Here is a 14,911-nt window from a genome sequence, read left to right on the forward strand (position 1 = left end):
GAGGGACATCATGTTTGGCAGAGTGGAGGGGAGGTGAAGAAGAGAAAGGCCTTTGGTGAGATGGATCGATTCTGTGACTGGAGCGGTGGGAATAAGTGCGTTTGAGATGGCTAGGTTGGTACAGGATAGAACAGCATTTAGAGCTCTTGTACATAGGGTCGCTATAACAACAACAACAACATGAGGTGTATGCAAATTTTTTATGTAAACCAACATAAAATAAAAATACAATGAAGACAAAAACAATGTCTGAAAATGTGTGGGTTTTTTTTTCTCTTTTTAAAGTATAAAATAAAATTTGGAAATCACTGAGTATTTAGTATAACATATACTTTCTGTCATGTAAAATTGCCTATAGTTTTGTATAAAATTTTCCTCATTTCACATTAATCATCTGTGTCAGTATACAACACCCAGTGAGACTAAAATACTTGGAAAGCAAAACAGTAGTGACCTTCACATGAACTTGGTAAGGAAACTGTATTGTGAGTCAGTATGAAAAGTTGTTGCCTGAAAATAATATCTGCTGTGTTGAATGAAAAGAAAAGGATTTTAACTGGGTACGTTCTTTTTCTGAGTACAAAAGAGCATGTTGCAAGGTCAAAGCTTTTGTTTCAGAAATCTATTTTAAAGAGTACAATAATGCTCCATACAAAAATGTAAAGGCACTGACATTTAAATACTATTCATGCATAACCTCAATTCTTATTTTCTATGCTTTACAAATAAGTGGTTCTGAAGCATAGCAACCCCTTAGGGCCATAAAGATCTCAAAGTTAATAAATTTTGACTAAAAAAACGGCCCACGTATTTCTCCCACCAAGTAGATGATGACTTAGACCAGCTGATCTCTTGGTTAACAGTCAAAAATTATAACAACTGCATCATCAGGCCCCCTTCAACACATATGTTTACAAGTACTACAAAGAGACAGTTAGGAGCTCTGGTGGACTAGCAGATAAGGTGTTATGTTCCCATCTCAAAGACGGGCCATTTGAATCTCCAAGCTGCTCTATGAAAAAAATGGACAAATTTCTCCTATATAATTTATAGCCTCTGCAAACTCAATAGAGGGTCAGCTATGAGTCATTTTTTAGTTGAATAGCATGAGTTTGGATCTTGTAATAGTGGCACACAGTTGGAGACCACAAGCTGGTCCACAGAAGAAGACTAGGCAGTCTCCTCCTGTGCAATTAACTACCTCTGGAAACCTGCTGGAGGGGCAGCTATAGTTCGGTTCCAATTCAATGCTCCACACAATACAGGCACAATAAAAATTATGTTTCTATTACTTGCACTTAATCTAGTGTTCAAAGGCAAGCTATAAGACAGGTTACAACTTTTTGACAAGACATTCGAAGTTATAAACCTTTACCAAACTGCCACATTTTTCTCCACAGTGTAACTGATGTGTTCTACATTGAACGACCACAACCCTACTTCACATACTTGATAATATAAAAATAAACCTTATTAAATGTAATATATACCTTCAAGGGAGAGTATTAAAGCAGTCCAGAATAGACATCAGTAGCATTCAGTCCTTTATGGTTTAAAATGTGATTAATTCACAGCAATATGACAATTTACAAGTGTAACACTTTCCTTTTCTTTTAATGAATTTCTTTTTTGTACTCTAGAAAATTGCCTTTATCTAGTGCAAGTCTGATTTTTTTTTAGTGCAAGTCTGATGATTTTGCAACGATATCAAAGCAGGTGAATAAAATAAAATTAATAAAATCAAAATTAAGGCGATAGGTAAAGGAATCCTTAACGGCACAGGTAAAATGACTCCATGTGCTAGGAAAGTATTGGATAAGATAACAATCCTATCCTTTCATTGTTTATGAGAAATGGCAATCATTCATGGAGCTATAGAACTATAAATCATGAGAAATAGGAAACATGATTTCATACCATTAAAACAGTTAAAATATAATCTTTTAAGAATGAATGAACCAGCACTTTTTATCCCTAGCTCATAAACAACTGAAAGCATTAACAGTTATTGTCTTCCTGTAGATTTTCCAGTGACAATTCCAGCTGGCAGGTTTGAAAAATTAATAAGGCTGTCCTCTACAGTCATTATCTCTGACTCTGAAAACATAGAAAAAGTGGTAACATGGATTTCTTGGTTTACACAGAGTGTAGTCAACGGTACGGCCCTCTCAATGGACCTAGCTGTCACTCACTCCTTACAGTTTCTTTGTTATTAGATTACAAAAGGTAGATGGAGTAAGCTGCAAGTACTGTAAACTCAGTAATTAACATATACTGAGACTGAATAAAATATCTTTTTCCTCAAACATATCCTTTTCTTTGTATTTTCAAGATCAGTCAACCAAGCCAGAAACCTAATAGTAGTTGTAGAAGAGTTAGTTATATAATAAAAGATATGACCACCATTTAGTACTTAACAGAAAATGATATAGTGCAAAACTTAAGCCATCTACACCTGTTCCTCTTCCAATGATTCTTTCATTCAGTAACTTACCAGGGTTTATAATAATTTTTAGTACAAAGAACCTAAATTTAGGAAAAAAACTTGCATTTCAGTCTCAATGCTACTCTATTATGGCCACATAGTCAGGGTGAATTCCTAAACCTTCTCAATTTTCAATATTTTAGTGTATGCGTGCTTGAAAAACAACACAAATTTTTTTTTTTCTTTTTGAAGAAACCTTTTTGTTTTAACTGTGATTTTAACAAGTGTACAGAAAAGTTAGATATTCATTCAGTGTTGAACAATTTACCCCCTCTTCCCATTTCCCACTCCCCAAGTTGACTTTACACACACACACACTCTTTACAAAATTCAAATACAATTTTCAAGAACAGATTCCTTATCTTTTGATGCTTTCAAGATCATTCAGTATTCTGCTAATACCATCCTTAAGGACTGACACTTGAGGATTGAATTGTTCTTCCGTTCCTTCAGCTTAATACCAAGCAAGTCCATAATTTTTGTTTCCCTGATTATAAAAATTAATGTGCTTTGGAAGTAGACTAAACAGCCTTTTCTGATCACATTAGATGCTCTGGTTACACTGACGCAGTGTCCTTAACCCAACCCCCTTGCTTTGACAAATGAAGTCTGATATGAACTTTTGGTAGATGGGGTAGTCCTGAAGTGATATTTTATTTAGTAGATTACATTTGCTTGGATTTTTTTCATTAAAATTGTTTAAGATATTTCTTAGGCTAAGCAGATAATTTTCTTTTTAAAAAAAATTTAGTTTGAGTGAACATTTACAGATCACATTCTTTGCCAATTAATGTACATTTTGCTTTGTGCTTTGGTTACAGTGCGCATCCATCCTGGAGCCCCATTTCATTCATATTCCCTTCTTTCCTCTTCCTAGTTTCTGAGCTTGGTTTTTTAGCAGATGCTGTCATTTTTATCTTATATGGTTGATTGTAATGAGGAATCCATTCCTTCCTAGTGTTACTTTTATTAAGGCCACTATATTGCTTGACTGAATTTTTTTTTTCTCACTGAGAATGAACTCAACTTAAGGTTAAGTGTCACAGTCTCAAGAGTTCCACTAGTTTCTATCAAAGCAGGAGGCCTGGTCTTTTTCATTTTTCTTTATTTTGTTCAATTGTTTTCTTTCTCCTTCCCCGTCAAAATTTCAGTATCCTAATTAGTAGTGGTTGCTGGGCACCATCAATTTCTTCTGCTCTCTGGTCAGTGAAAAGTGTGGTTCATACGGACCATTAATCCTTTAGACTAAATTGTTTCCTCCTATCTCTGATTTTTTCCACTGTTTTGAAAACTATGAAAATCAAATCACTTGCAGGAAGTTGGTGACTATGGTTTTAAAAAACAATATAAAGGCTTTGTACACCTTGATGTTTCCTTGAAAGAAACTTCTGTTTAAAGAATAAGTGAATCTGTTTAAGTAGGTAATATAATTTTGACCCGACAGGATACATAGTTTCATATAAAGAAAAGTAAAGGTTGGGAAAGATAAAGATTTAAAAAAAAAAAAAAAAGCCTTCCTGAGAGAGAGAGAGTTGCTTGTAATTACAGGTAAATTAAAGTTGTCAGAGGCTCACTTCCCACACAGAGCACCTGGTAGTGAACAACCACCAGTAGGTAAATGAAACAAAATAAATCAGAAATGATCTTACTTTTTTTCTTAGTTATAAAAGCAGCAGAAACTCCAATCTTCATTTATGCCACAATCTTTATCTCATTTTTATGTTATTTTTTTAAATACAAGATTTTCCTTTGTTGGCTTGGTTGCCTAGGAGATGAGTAGTAGAAAAGGAAATGTGGACAAAATGAGAGCTGTAGAAAAATTTTTAAAAAAAATTCTAATTTTTTTCCTATTAATTCTGAAGTCTAAAAATATATAACAACAACAAAGAAAATCAAAGTCCAAAGGGAAGGTCAGAGAATTATCCTGAGGATGTAACAGCAACAAGACCTGGGCAAAATTAGGTGATATCAAGTACTGAGAAAAAGTTCTTTTACAGAGGCTTATTCTGAGGATTTTATTTTAATACAAGATATGGCTATATAAAGATTAAGTTCATCAACAATCTACATTGTGCAAATGGTACAATGTTGCTCGCAGAAATAAGATTTTAAGCACTTACTGAAAAATAGAAAAAACTATTTTCAGTATGAATTTACGTTTGCTTTTCCAGTATGAATTATATCTCAACATCAAGAATACAATAGTCCTGTCAAATAAACCACATTAGGATAAATGGCAACATCATGATAAAAGGAGAAAAGATTGAAGTTTTCAGGGATTTTATTTCTATTTGATCTATACATTCATGGTAGCAGCAGTCAAGAAATCAAAAGCTATATGACATTGGGTGAGTTTGCCGCCAATGTCAGTCAAAAGAAGAAAGTGTAGTTGGCCCAAATCAGGATATTGCCGATTGCTTCGAATACCTGTGAAAGTCGGGCAACAAGTAAGGAAGATCATAGAAGAATTGTTACCTTTGAGTTGTAGTGCTGGCAAAACGTGTTTAATAACCCAGGAACTATTAAATGAACAAAATAATCTGTCTTAAAGGAAGTACAACTAGAATGTTCCTTACAGGTAAGGATGGTGAGACTTATTCTTACATATTCTTATTCATACTTTAGCATTTTGTCAGGAGATGCCAATCCTTTGAAGGAAAAACATCATTCTTAGAAAAGGAAAGAGTCAGCAAAAGAAAAATAGTTTCAGTGAGATGTATTAGTAATGTGACAGGAGCAGTGGGCTTGAGCATGGTGATGATTCGAAGGATGGTGACAGATGGGTTACGATTTCACTCTGTGGGACAGATAGTCACTAAGAGTCAGAGTTTACTGGATGGCACCTAACAACATTTACCATCAACAAACCCGTACAGCATACTAGTTAAGTATGTGGCTTATAATTGAAGGATCAGCAGTTTTAAATTTACTCTTATTTAAAATGTATCACCTGTGCTGATGCGAGATATGTGGCATTCAGCTTCCATAAAGATGACAGCTTTGAAAAGCCTATAGAACAACTCTATCCTGCCCTGTCATTATGAATCAGTGACAACAGAATTGGAAGTATCTGCCAAGCAGTGTACTTCCCTTCCTGCTCTGTGATGGTGTGAACTTCACTACTCACATTGTAAAAATGAGAAAAGCAATGCTTAAAGTAATACAAACAGCAATGGTGGAGCCTGTACTTGAAATGCAATATTAACGTAATAGTAAAGTGAACCATTTTGGAGCAAGACAAACCTATTATGTAATTCTAGTTTCCAGACTGCTGCAGGAAAAATTAAGGTGACAGCCTCTTTAAATCTCAGTTTACAATCTACGAAAAAATGTGTGTAAAGAAAGACACTACACTGAGGGTAAGAAATGTAGAAAAGTTAACATGTAAAAGAAGCTTTGGTCACCTAATGCCAAGAAGCTGCACGGCAAGAGGTACGCGGTTCAAATCCACCAGTTGCTCGGCTGGAGAAGGAGGGACAATCTCCTCCTGTACCAGTCAGATCTGATTTGACAGTACATAATAAAATATAATATAATATAATATAATATAATATAATATAATATAATATAATATAGTTAATACGTAGTCATTGCTCTATCAATAACCATTATTTTATTAATAATTCTATTATTGATATTATTGTTCTCTTCCTTGAATCTATCTGATCTATTGTTCAAATCTGTTGTTTCCTTTACCATTTATGCATTTATTTCTGTTGTTGTTGTTGCTATTGTTGTTGTTATGTGCCGTCGAGTCGTTTGCGACTCATAGCGACCCTATGTACAACAGCCCTAAACCCTGCTCTATCCTGTGCCAATCTCATTGCCTCTGACACACCCATCCCAATTACCCAATCACTGAATCAATCCACCTCTTAGAGGGTCTTCCCCTCGTGCACTGTCGCTCCACCCTACCCAGCATGATGTCCCTCTCTAAAGACCTGTCTCTCCTTACAACATGTCCAAAGTATGTCAGATGAAGCCCCAGAATCCTTGCCTCCAAGGAGTAGCCTGGTTTAACCCTCTCTAGGATAAATCTGTTTGTTTTCTTGGCAGTCCAGGGTACATTCAATACTCTTCTTCAGCACCACAGCTCAAAGGCGTCAATTCTCCTTCTATCCTCCCTAGTCATTGTCTAACTCTGATGCATAACAAGTGATTGCATAAACCATGCCCTCTATCAGGTGGACCTTAGTCTCCAGAGAGACACCGTTGCTCTTGAGTACTTTAGAGAGGTCCCTAACAGCAGACTTTCCCATTGCAATATGTTTTTTTATTTCCTGGCTGCTGGTGCCAAGAGAGTTGAGCGTGGAGCCAAGCAAACTGAAGCTGTGGACAATCTCAATCTCCTCGCCATCCATCCTGATGCTACCGATTGGTCCAGTGATGAGAATCTTTGTCTTCTTGACTTTGAGCCTCAGTCCATACTGAAGGCTGCAGTCCTTGACCCTCTGCAGTAAGTGCATGAAATCCTCCTCAGTTTCAGCGAGCAGGGTTGTGTCATCTGCATAATGCCGATAGTTGATAGATCGTCCACCAATCCTAACGCCATGCTTCTCCTCATAGAGCCCAGCCTCTCGGATAATCTGCCCTGCATATAGGTTGAAAAGGTATGGAGATAGGACACACCCCTGGCGTACACCCTTCCCAATTTTGAACCAGGCAGTGTTGCCCTGCTCTGTTCTGACTACTGCCTCTTGGTCCAAGTATAGGTTTTGCATTAGCATGATTAAATGTTCTGGGATTCCCATTCTTCTTTCTTATTTCTGTTCCTGTATTCATATTTACTATGCTTTTATTTCTATTTTATACTAGTTGACCATGAGATAATCTTGCTTCTAAAAGAATAGTGTTTGACATTTGATGTAAACAACTGAAATGTTGTTATGTGCCATTAAGTCAACTACAACTTATCGCGACACCATGAACTCTGAATCTTACCCTATCCTGAGACAACCTCACTGTCTCTGACACAACTGGTTCCATTGCCATAGTAACTGTCAGTCCATCTCATCCAGTGTCTTCCTCTCCTTCCCTAACCCTCCACCTTCCAAGCATGATGTCCTTCTCCAAGAACTGGCCCCTCCTGACAACATAATCAAATTATGTAAGACAGAGTTTCAAAATTCTGATTCCAATAAACAATCTTATTTCACCTTCTCTATGAAAGAAAAAAAAAGATTAGTGGTTGAACATCTCCTTGATAATTTTTCAGAGGCACATCTCACTATCTTTCAGTTATGGAAAGAAAAAAAATGACACTTTTATTTCTATTTATGGACCATGGTCATCTTCACAGATATTCTCAGGTAAATAGCAGTTTCTAGTAAATCTTTCTCTCTTGCCAACATTCTTCCCTCAGTTCTCAAATCTTTCTCCTTTCTCATGTCACAACAGGTAATTTAGATAAACTCTGATGCATGTTATTTAAACCGAGTGTTGAAACCCTTAGTCACTGCTTTGCTGAGGGGGGAGATGAGGTCTTTTGCTTTCCTCATGATCACATCCTGGAAATCTCTCCTGGGCAGTTCTACAGTGTAGATAAGTCAAAACTGACTCAACATTGGTATACAATCTCCATTTGTGTCTCAATTCTAAAGTCCTTGGAGTATACTCCTAGTATCAGAATAGATGGATGATAGGGAGTTTCTATGTTCAACTTTTTGAGGAAATTCCAAACTGTCTTCCAGAGATTTGTACATCAATGTTCATAACAGCATTATTCACCAATGCAAGAACATGGAAATAGCCTGAATCTCCAACCACAAGTGAAGGAATTGAGAAATTGTGATACAGTCACATGATGGAATACTATGCAGCACTCAGGAGCAAGAATTTTGAAAAATACTACATAACTTGGGAGAGGATGGAGAGCATTATGCTGAGTGAACTAATGCAGTCTCATAAGGACAAAACTGCATATCACTGTTACTGTAAAAATAGAAGGATAGCTAGTAAAACATGTATAGGAAGTCAAGGAGGGAAGGGGAAGGAAAGAGGCAAAACCACAGGGCTACACAGATTGGTGCCTGGAAGAATGAAGATAAGTAATGAAAGGGAAGGATTCAGGCAAAAAGAAAGGGTAATGAGGGGCAGAGTCCAATGGTGATTAATTTTATAAAACATCATGCATGGGAAGGATTGTATGAAACACAATGTGGGTGAAGAATATTGTGAAACACAATGTATATGAACTCTGTAATTAAACCAATTAAAAAAATTGACTCAACAGCCACAGGAATATGTAAAATGGAGTCCTTAAGTAGTGCAAATGGATAATTCCTTGACTACTATCGACTTCAGAAAGGTCACAGTCTTTGAAAGCTATGAGGAACACAGTACTTCTCTGAAACACATCCCATGGAAATAGGAGCTTTTTGTTTGTTTTTGTTTTATTTTCAGTATAAGATTAAGTTCATATGCCATTAATTTTATAAATGTGCTTATAGTTCATTTAAAAAAAAAATCTTGACTTCCTGTTTAAAGATGTTTTAGTCATGTGGACAATAAGGAGGAAAAAAAGAATATGGACAATGTATTTTCTGGTGTAAGTAATCTTCTAAATCCACAAAATGAAGGTGATCTTCTGGTTTACCAACTCATAAGGATATAGCTATACAGCCAAAGAAATACAAGGAACAACTATCAAGAAGCACTAAAACAAAAGCCAAAACCCACTGTCTTCAAGTCAGTTCTGACTCATGGAGACATACTGTCGGCATCGTGATGTTGGCAAAGAATACTGAATAAACAATTGATGGCCAAAAGAAGGAACAAATTTGTCTTGGAGGAAGTGTAAACAGATGAAATGTTCCTTAGGTGGTGAAACTTTGATGAGCTGTGAGTCCCTGGTAAAGGACGTCATGGTAGGAACAGTAGGTAGTCAGAAAATGAGAGGACTACTGTCAAGTAGAGCACACTGGTGACCTCATGGCATGGACTTGCATTGCCAACCAGAAGACAGATGATTTGAATCCACCAGCTGAGGGAGAAAAATAGAACATTTCCTCCTGGACTTCTGAAAACCTGTTGAGGGCTCAGCTATGAGTCATTTCCAACTCAATGGCACATGACAACCTTCCAGGAGATAGAGTAACACTGTGACTACAACAATGGGTTTAAGATCTGCTATGATTGTGAGTATGCTACAGGATAGACTTAGTAGGATTTTGTTCTGTTGTCTTTATAAATCAGATTAATATCAATAGCACCAAAAAACACAAGAAACTCTTTCTTCTACAAGTTGGCTAGTAGAGTCAAACAACTGACCTTTCCTATAGCAGTTTAACACATAGTTCACTACATGATCAGAACACCCTAAGAAACACAAATATATTTCTGGAACAACAACCAAAAAAGCCAAATGTAAATCAAACTGGAAATTATTATTTTAATCCAAATTATTGTTGTTATGTGCCATCAAGTCAGCTGTGACACTTAGAGACCCTATGCACAATAAGTTTGAAGCCTGCCATGCCCTGAGCCTGTCTCACTGATCCCAACACACCAACCCCAGTTGCCCCAGTTACTGTATCAGTTCTTCGCATCTGGGGTCTTCCTCTCCTGTGGTGTCCCTCCACCCTTCCAAGCATGATGTTCTTCTCCAAGAACAAATCTCTCCTGGCCACATGCCCAAAGTATGTGAGATGGAGCTTCAAAACCGTAGCCTCCAAGGAGAAACTTCGTTTCACTCTTTTCTAGAATACTTGTTTGTTTTCTTGGCAGTCCATGGTAGGTTCAAAACTCTTCTCCAGCACCACAACTCAAAGATATTGATTCTTCTTCTGTCGTCCTTAGTCATTGTCCAGCTCTTTGATGCATAGCAAATAATTGCAAAGACCATGGCCTGGATTTGGAGAGGTCCCTGACAGATTTTCCAAGGCAATTCATTTTTTTATTTCTTGACTGCTGGTGCCAAAAGTGTTTATTGTGGAGCCAAGCAAGCTGTAATCGTTAACAACTTCATCTCTTCTCCATCCATCATTGTGCTGTCAATCTTTATCTTCTTGACGGTAAGCTTCAATCTATATTGAAGACTACTGTCTTTAATCTTTTGCAGCAAGCGCTTCAGGTCCTCCTCAGTTTCAGTAAGCAAGGTTGTGTCATCTGTATTACAGAGGTTGTTGATGAGACTTCCTCCAATCCTGATGCCATATTCCTCCTCATAAAACCCAGTTTCCCAAATAATCTCTTCTGCATACAGACTGGAAAGTTATGGAGATAGGATGCATCCTTGATACACTCCTTTCCTGATTGGGGGGGTGGAAGGGTTGGCGGGTTTTGTTGGTTTTTCTTTTGTTTTATTTTCTTTACCATGCAGTGTTTCCTTGTTCTGTTCTGAAGACTGCTTCCTGGTCAAAGTATAAGTTTCACATAGCACATTGAAGTCAAATTAAGAGGAAAAAATACAAAACAATAACAAAAAAAAATACTCTTCAAAATTGTCAATGTTAAGTACTCAGTACCAAAAGCTTGGTATACTAAAATTATCCAGTTATTCCATGGGAGAAAGATCTGATGATCTATTTCCTTAACAATTATAGCCTACAAAATTAGGAAAGGCAATTCTATTCTATGACCTGAGTTCACCATGAATAAAAATTTAACTCAACAAAACACCAAAAGCACCCCAAAACACCATAAGGGTAAACAGAGTAAAAGATACAAAAGGGAAGAAAAAAATAGTTGCCCGCAATATTTTACAATGTAGAAAACAAAGTATATATAGAGAAAAAAATTTGGATTGTTGCTTTACTTTTAATCCACCAAAGGAAACTGAATACAATTTGACTCAAAAAGATTCCTTTTCTGGGATTTAAAAAAAAAAATGATTAAGATTTGGAAGATATAAATGAATAAATATCTGATATAATTGAGAATCATGGTGCAAATCTCTAAGGAAAAAAGGTCAAGCACGCCTTCGCATTATGCTTTGATGTCTGAAGAAACAGAATGCAATACTGGAAGTGGGTTGGGATGGTACACTGTAGGAGTAATACTGATTATCACAGAGATGGTACTTAGACCATGAGTCTAAAAAAATTTTGCAACATAATTACGCTTTTAATATGAACTCTCAAATCTTACGTAAAGCATAGTGGTTGCCATAGCCACCTTCATTTATTTTTCTTTATAAACAAACTCAGTCCAGTTATTATACTGTAATTTATAGACAACCTCTCACATTCATTCTTTCATCTGAACTCTTAAAAACATAAACTTTTTTCTATTATTACTGTTTTCGTTTTCAGACAGCTGGGGAGGGGGAAAGATTTCTAAAAGTTCTTTTTTGTGTGTGTTAACTTATTTTATTACAATGTCATTGTTAATGGCTTTTTAAAAACACCTCCAGAGCATTCTGTGAAAATGTGTAATGACAATGACTTAACATAAAATCATATTTAACTACAAAGCACCTTAATCATTTTGTCACTGTTTTAACTGAGCAATGCATTGCTGTGCTTATTGTTAATGAGATATATTTGTTACTCATTCCATTGTTAGCTGAAATGGAAAGTTCACTTAAAATTGGCAGCTCTCACATATTAACTTGCTTAAATAAACTTTCTGAATTTTAGTAATTGTTGCCATTCTCATAATCATGGTTAAAAATTTTTGTCAATGGTTTCTTAATTGCATGTCTTGCTATTCAGACTTTTCTCCATTTTCTCTATTTTCCATAAGAACAAAACTTTCACTGTTTAGATATATAATCAGTAGAATAAAGACTGCCTTATCTTGCAATGAATATCACGTTTCCTCACCTCTCTGAGTGCTTGCTGTGAGTATGTGGTTAACTTCTGACAGTCATTATGTCATGACCCTTCAAGTCATTTTTGTTCTCATGGTGACTTCATGTGCTAAAGCAGAACTCCCCTCAGAACATCCTCTTGGATGTAATCTTTACAGGAGCATATTGTCAAGTTTTTCTTCTATGGAGAATCCACTAAGTGATTTAGAACCACCACCCTTTAGCTTGACATACAAGTATTTCATTACTGTGCTACCAAGATTTTTAACTTCTTGAAAGTATTGTTGTTGTTGTTAAGTGCGTTGAGTCGCAAGCAACTCATAGCGACCCTATGAAGGAAAGTCGTCAATGCTTGTGTGTCTTTCATCTTTTCTTCAGGTTCATAGGGTTTCCGGAGGCAAGCTATTATGGAAGTGGATGCCGCTCCTCCTTCCAAGCTTGTTTTAATCAGGGTGCTCCACCCCATTCTGTCTGCATTGAGTAACCAGCCATTAACGCATTTGACACATCAGTATCACAGTGTTCAGCCTCACAGCAACCACAAGTTACCTCTCTACGGCAAGTGGACACACCAAGGCTATATGAACTAGAGGAATGTCTGAACAAAAACAATGAAAGACAGGCCCCAGGGCCGCGGATTACAAGTCACCCACTTTTGGCTTAGTAACATCGCTTTCTGTCCACTGAGCCAAGGGATCTCTATCTTGATGTTATTAAGTGCCTTCGAGTCACAGGTGACCCTATGAAGGAGACTCCTCAAGGCTTGTGTGTCTTCCAGAAAGTAGGATCTAAATAAAAATGAAGTGCACAGTAACCATTCACAATTGTTAAGGAGAATCCCTTTCCTCTGACACAAATACAGAGTAGTTGGTGAGCCATTTGACCGCAGAGCTAAATACAATGGAGTTTGCAGCCAGCTTGTTCCAGATTGCAGAGTTGACTATTTTCAATAAGCCAATAGTTAATCAATTATCAACCTGAAGTCATTATGATGGAAGAATTTACACTATGAAAAAGATTCCAGCAACCATCATAATTCACTAATTAGTTTTTTCAAAGAGTAATTTTCCTGAACACTTCTGTAATGAAAGGATCAACTAGAGAGGAGGTAGCTGGATCCTTGTACTATAAATTTTGAGTCATTTTTGTCCAAATAATTGAGATAATGATTCTAGATTAATCAACTAATTTTTATTTAGTTCTGTTACAGCTGCTGAATGTAGTATCTGATCAAAACTTCTACAACACCTTTAATTATTATCTAATAAGATGATTGGCTATTTGGGATGTTATGCCTTTAGACGATAATATTAGTGTCTCACACTGAAAAATTGGTTTTACATGTACATTTTAGGTATAATTTTATAAATGGAAACATTCCATTTCTAATTATATATAAATAAATAGAATATTTAAATTATACATTAAAAATGTATATGTGTGTGTATACAGAGAAAGAGAGAAAGGATGGGCAATTTCCTCCAGTACAATTTACTGCCTTTAAAAACCCACTGGAGAGTCAGCTATCAGTCAGGTCCAGACTCTGGTTCCAGATTCTACATACACAAATATATACAATATATAACAAAAATCCACACTACCAGACGAGTAGGCAACATCATGATAGATAGGAAAAGATTGTAGGTGTCAAAGAGTTTATTTTACTTGGATTCACAGTTAACATCTATGGGATCAGCAACTTTATTGGTAAAATCTGCTACTAGGGGCCTCTTTGAAGTGATAAAAACCCAGGATTTTACGTTCAAATCTAAGATGTGCATGATCCAAGTCATGCTATTGTTAGGACCTATCCAGTCAGCTCGAACTGACAGTAGCTCCATGAACAAGATTAAAATCTTCACTATCTTGTCTCATTCTTATCTCCTTCGCTTATGCTTGTTGTTGCAGTCACTATAACAACCAATATCAAAAAGTCTTCCTCTCTTTCACTGACCCTGTACTTTTCCAAGCATGATATCTTCTCTCAAGAACTGAAACCTGAAGTTTCACCATTCTTATCTCTAAGGAACACACTGGTTGTACTTTGTCCAAGGAAGATTTGTTCTTTTGGCTCTTCAGAGTATTTTAAGACTCATCTACTACATCATAATTCAAAGACATCTACTCTACTTCAGTTACCTTTACCCATTGTCCAACTTCACAGGTAAATGAGGCAACTGAAAATACCATGACTTGAGACAGGCTTATCTTGATCCTTACACTTCACTCTTTAGTACTTCAAATAGGCACTTGACAGTTTCCCAATACAATGATTTTGATTTCTGAATTGTTGCTACCATGGGTGTTGATTGTGGATACAAGTAAAATTGAATTATTGACAAGTGTAAGATTGTCTCAATTTATTAAGACAGTGATTATTGTTTCAGTTGTCAGAATTTTTGGCTTCTTTATAGTCTGGTGTAATTCATACTGAAGGCTGTGGTCTTGGATCATCATTTAGTGATTCAAGTCTTCTTCATTTTTTGTAAGCAACATTGTGTAGTCTGCATAAAGTATGTTATTATTTTGTCTCCCTCCAATCTTAATGCCACATCTTTCTTCATATAATCTGTTCTTGTTGTTGTTGTTATATGCCATCAAGTCGCCTGCGACTCATAGCGACCCTATGTACAACAGCCCTAAACTCCGCTCTGTCCTGTGCCAATCGCACTGTC

The sequence above is a fragment of the Elephantulus edwardii genome, unplaced genomic scaffold (assembly GCF_000299155.1).
Source record: "Elephantulus edwardii isolate Elephantulus edwardi_28Jun2011 unplaced genomic scaffold, EleEdw1.0 scaffold00001, whole genome shotgun sequence".
NCBI classification, from domain to species: Eukaryota; Metazoa; Chordata; class Mammalia; order Macroscelidea; family Macroscelididae; genus Elephantulus; species Elephantulus edwardii.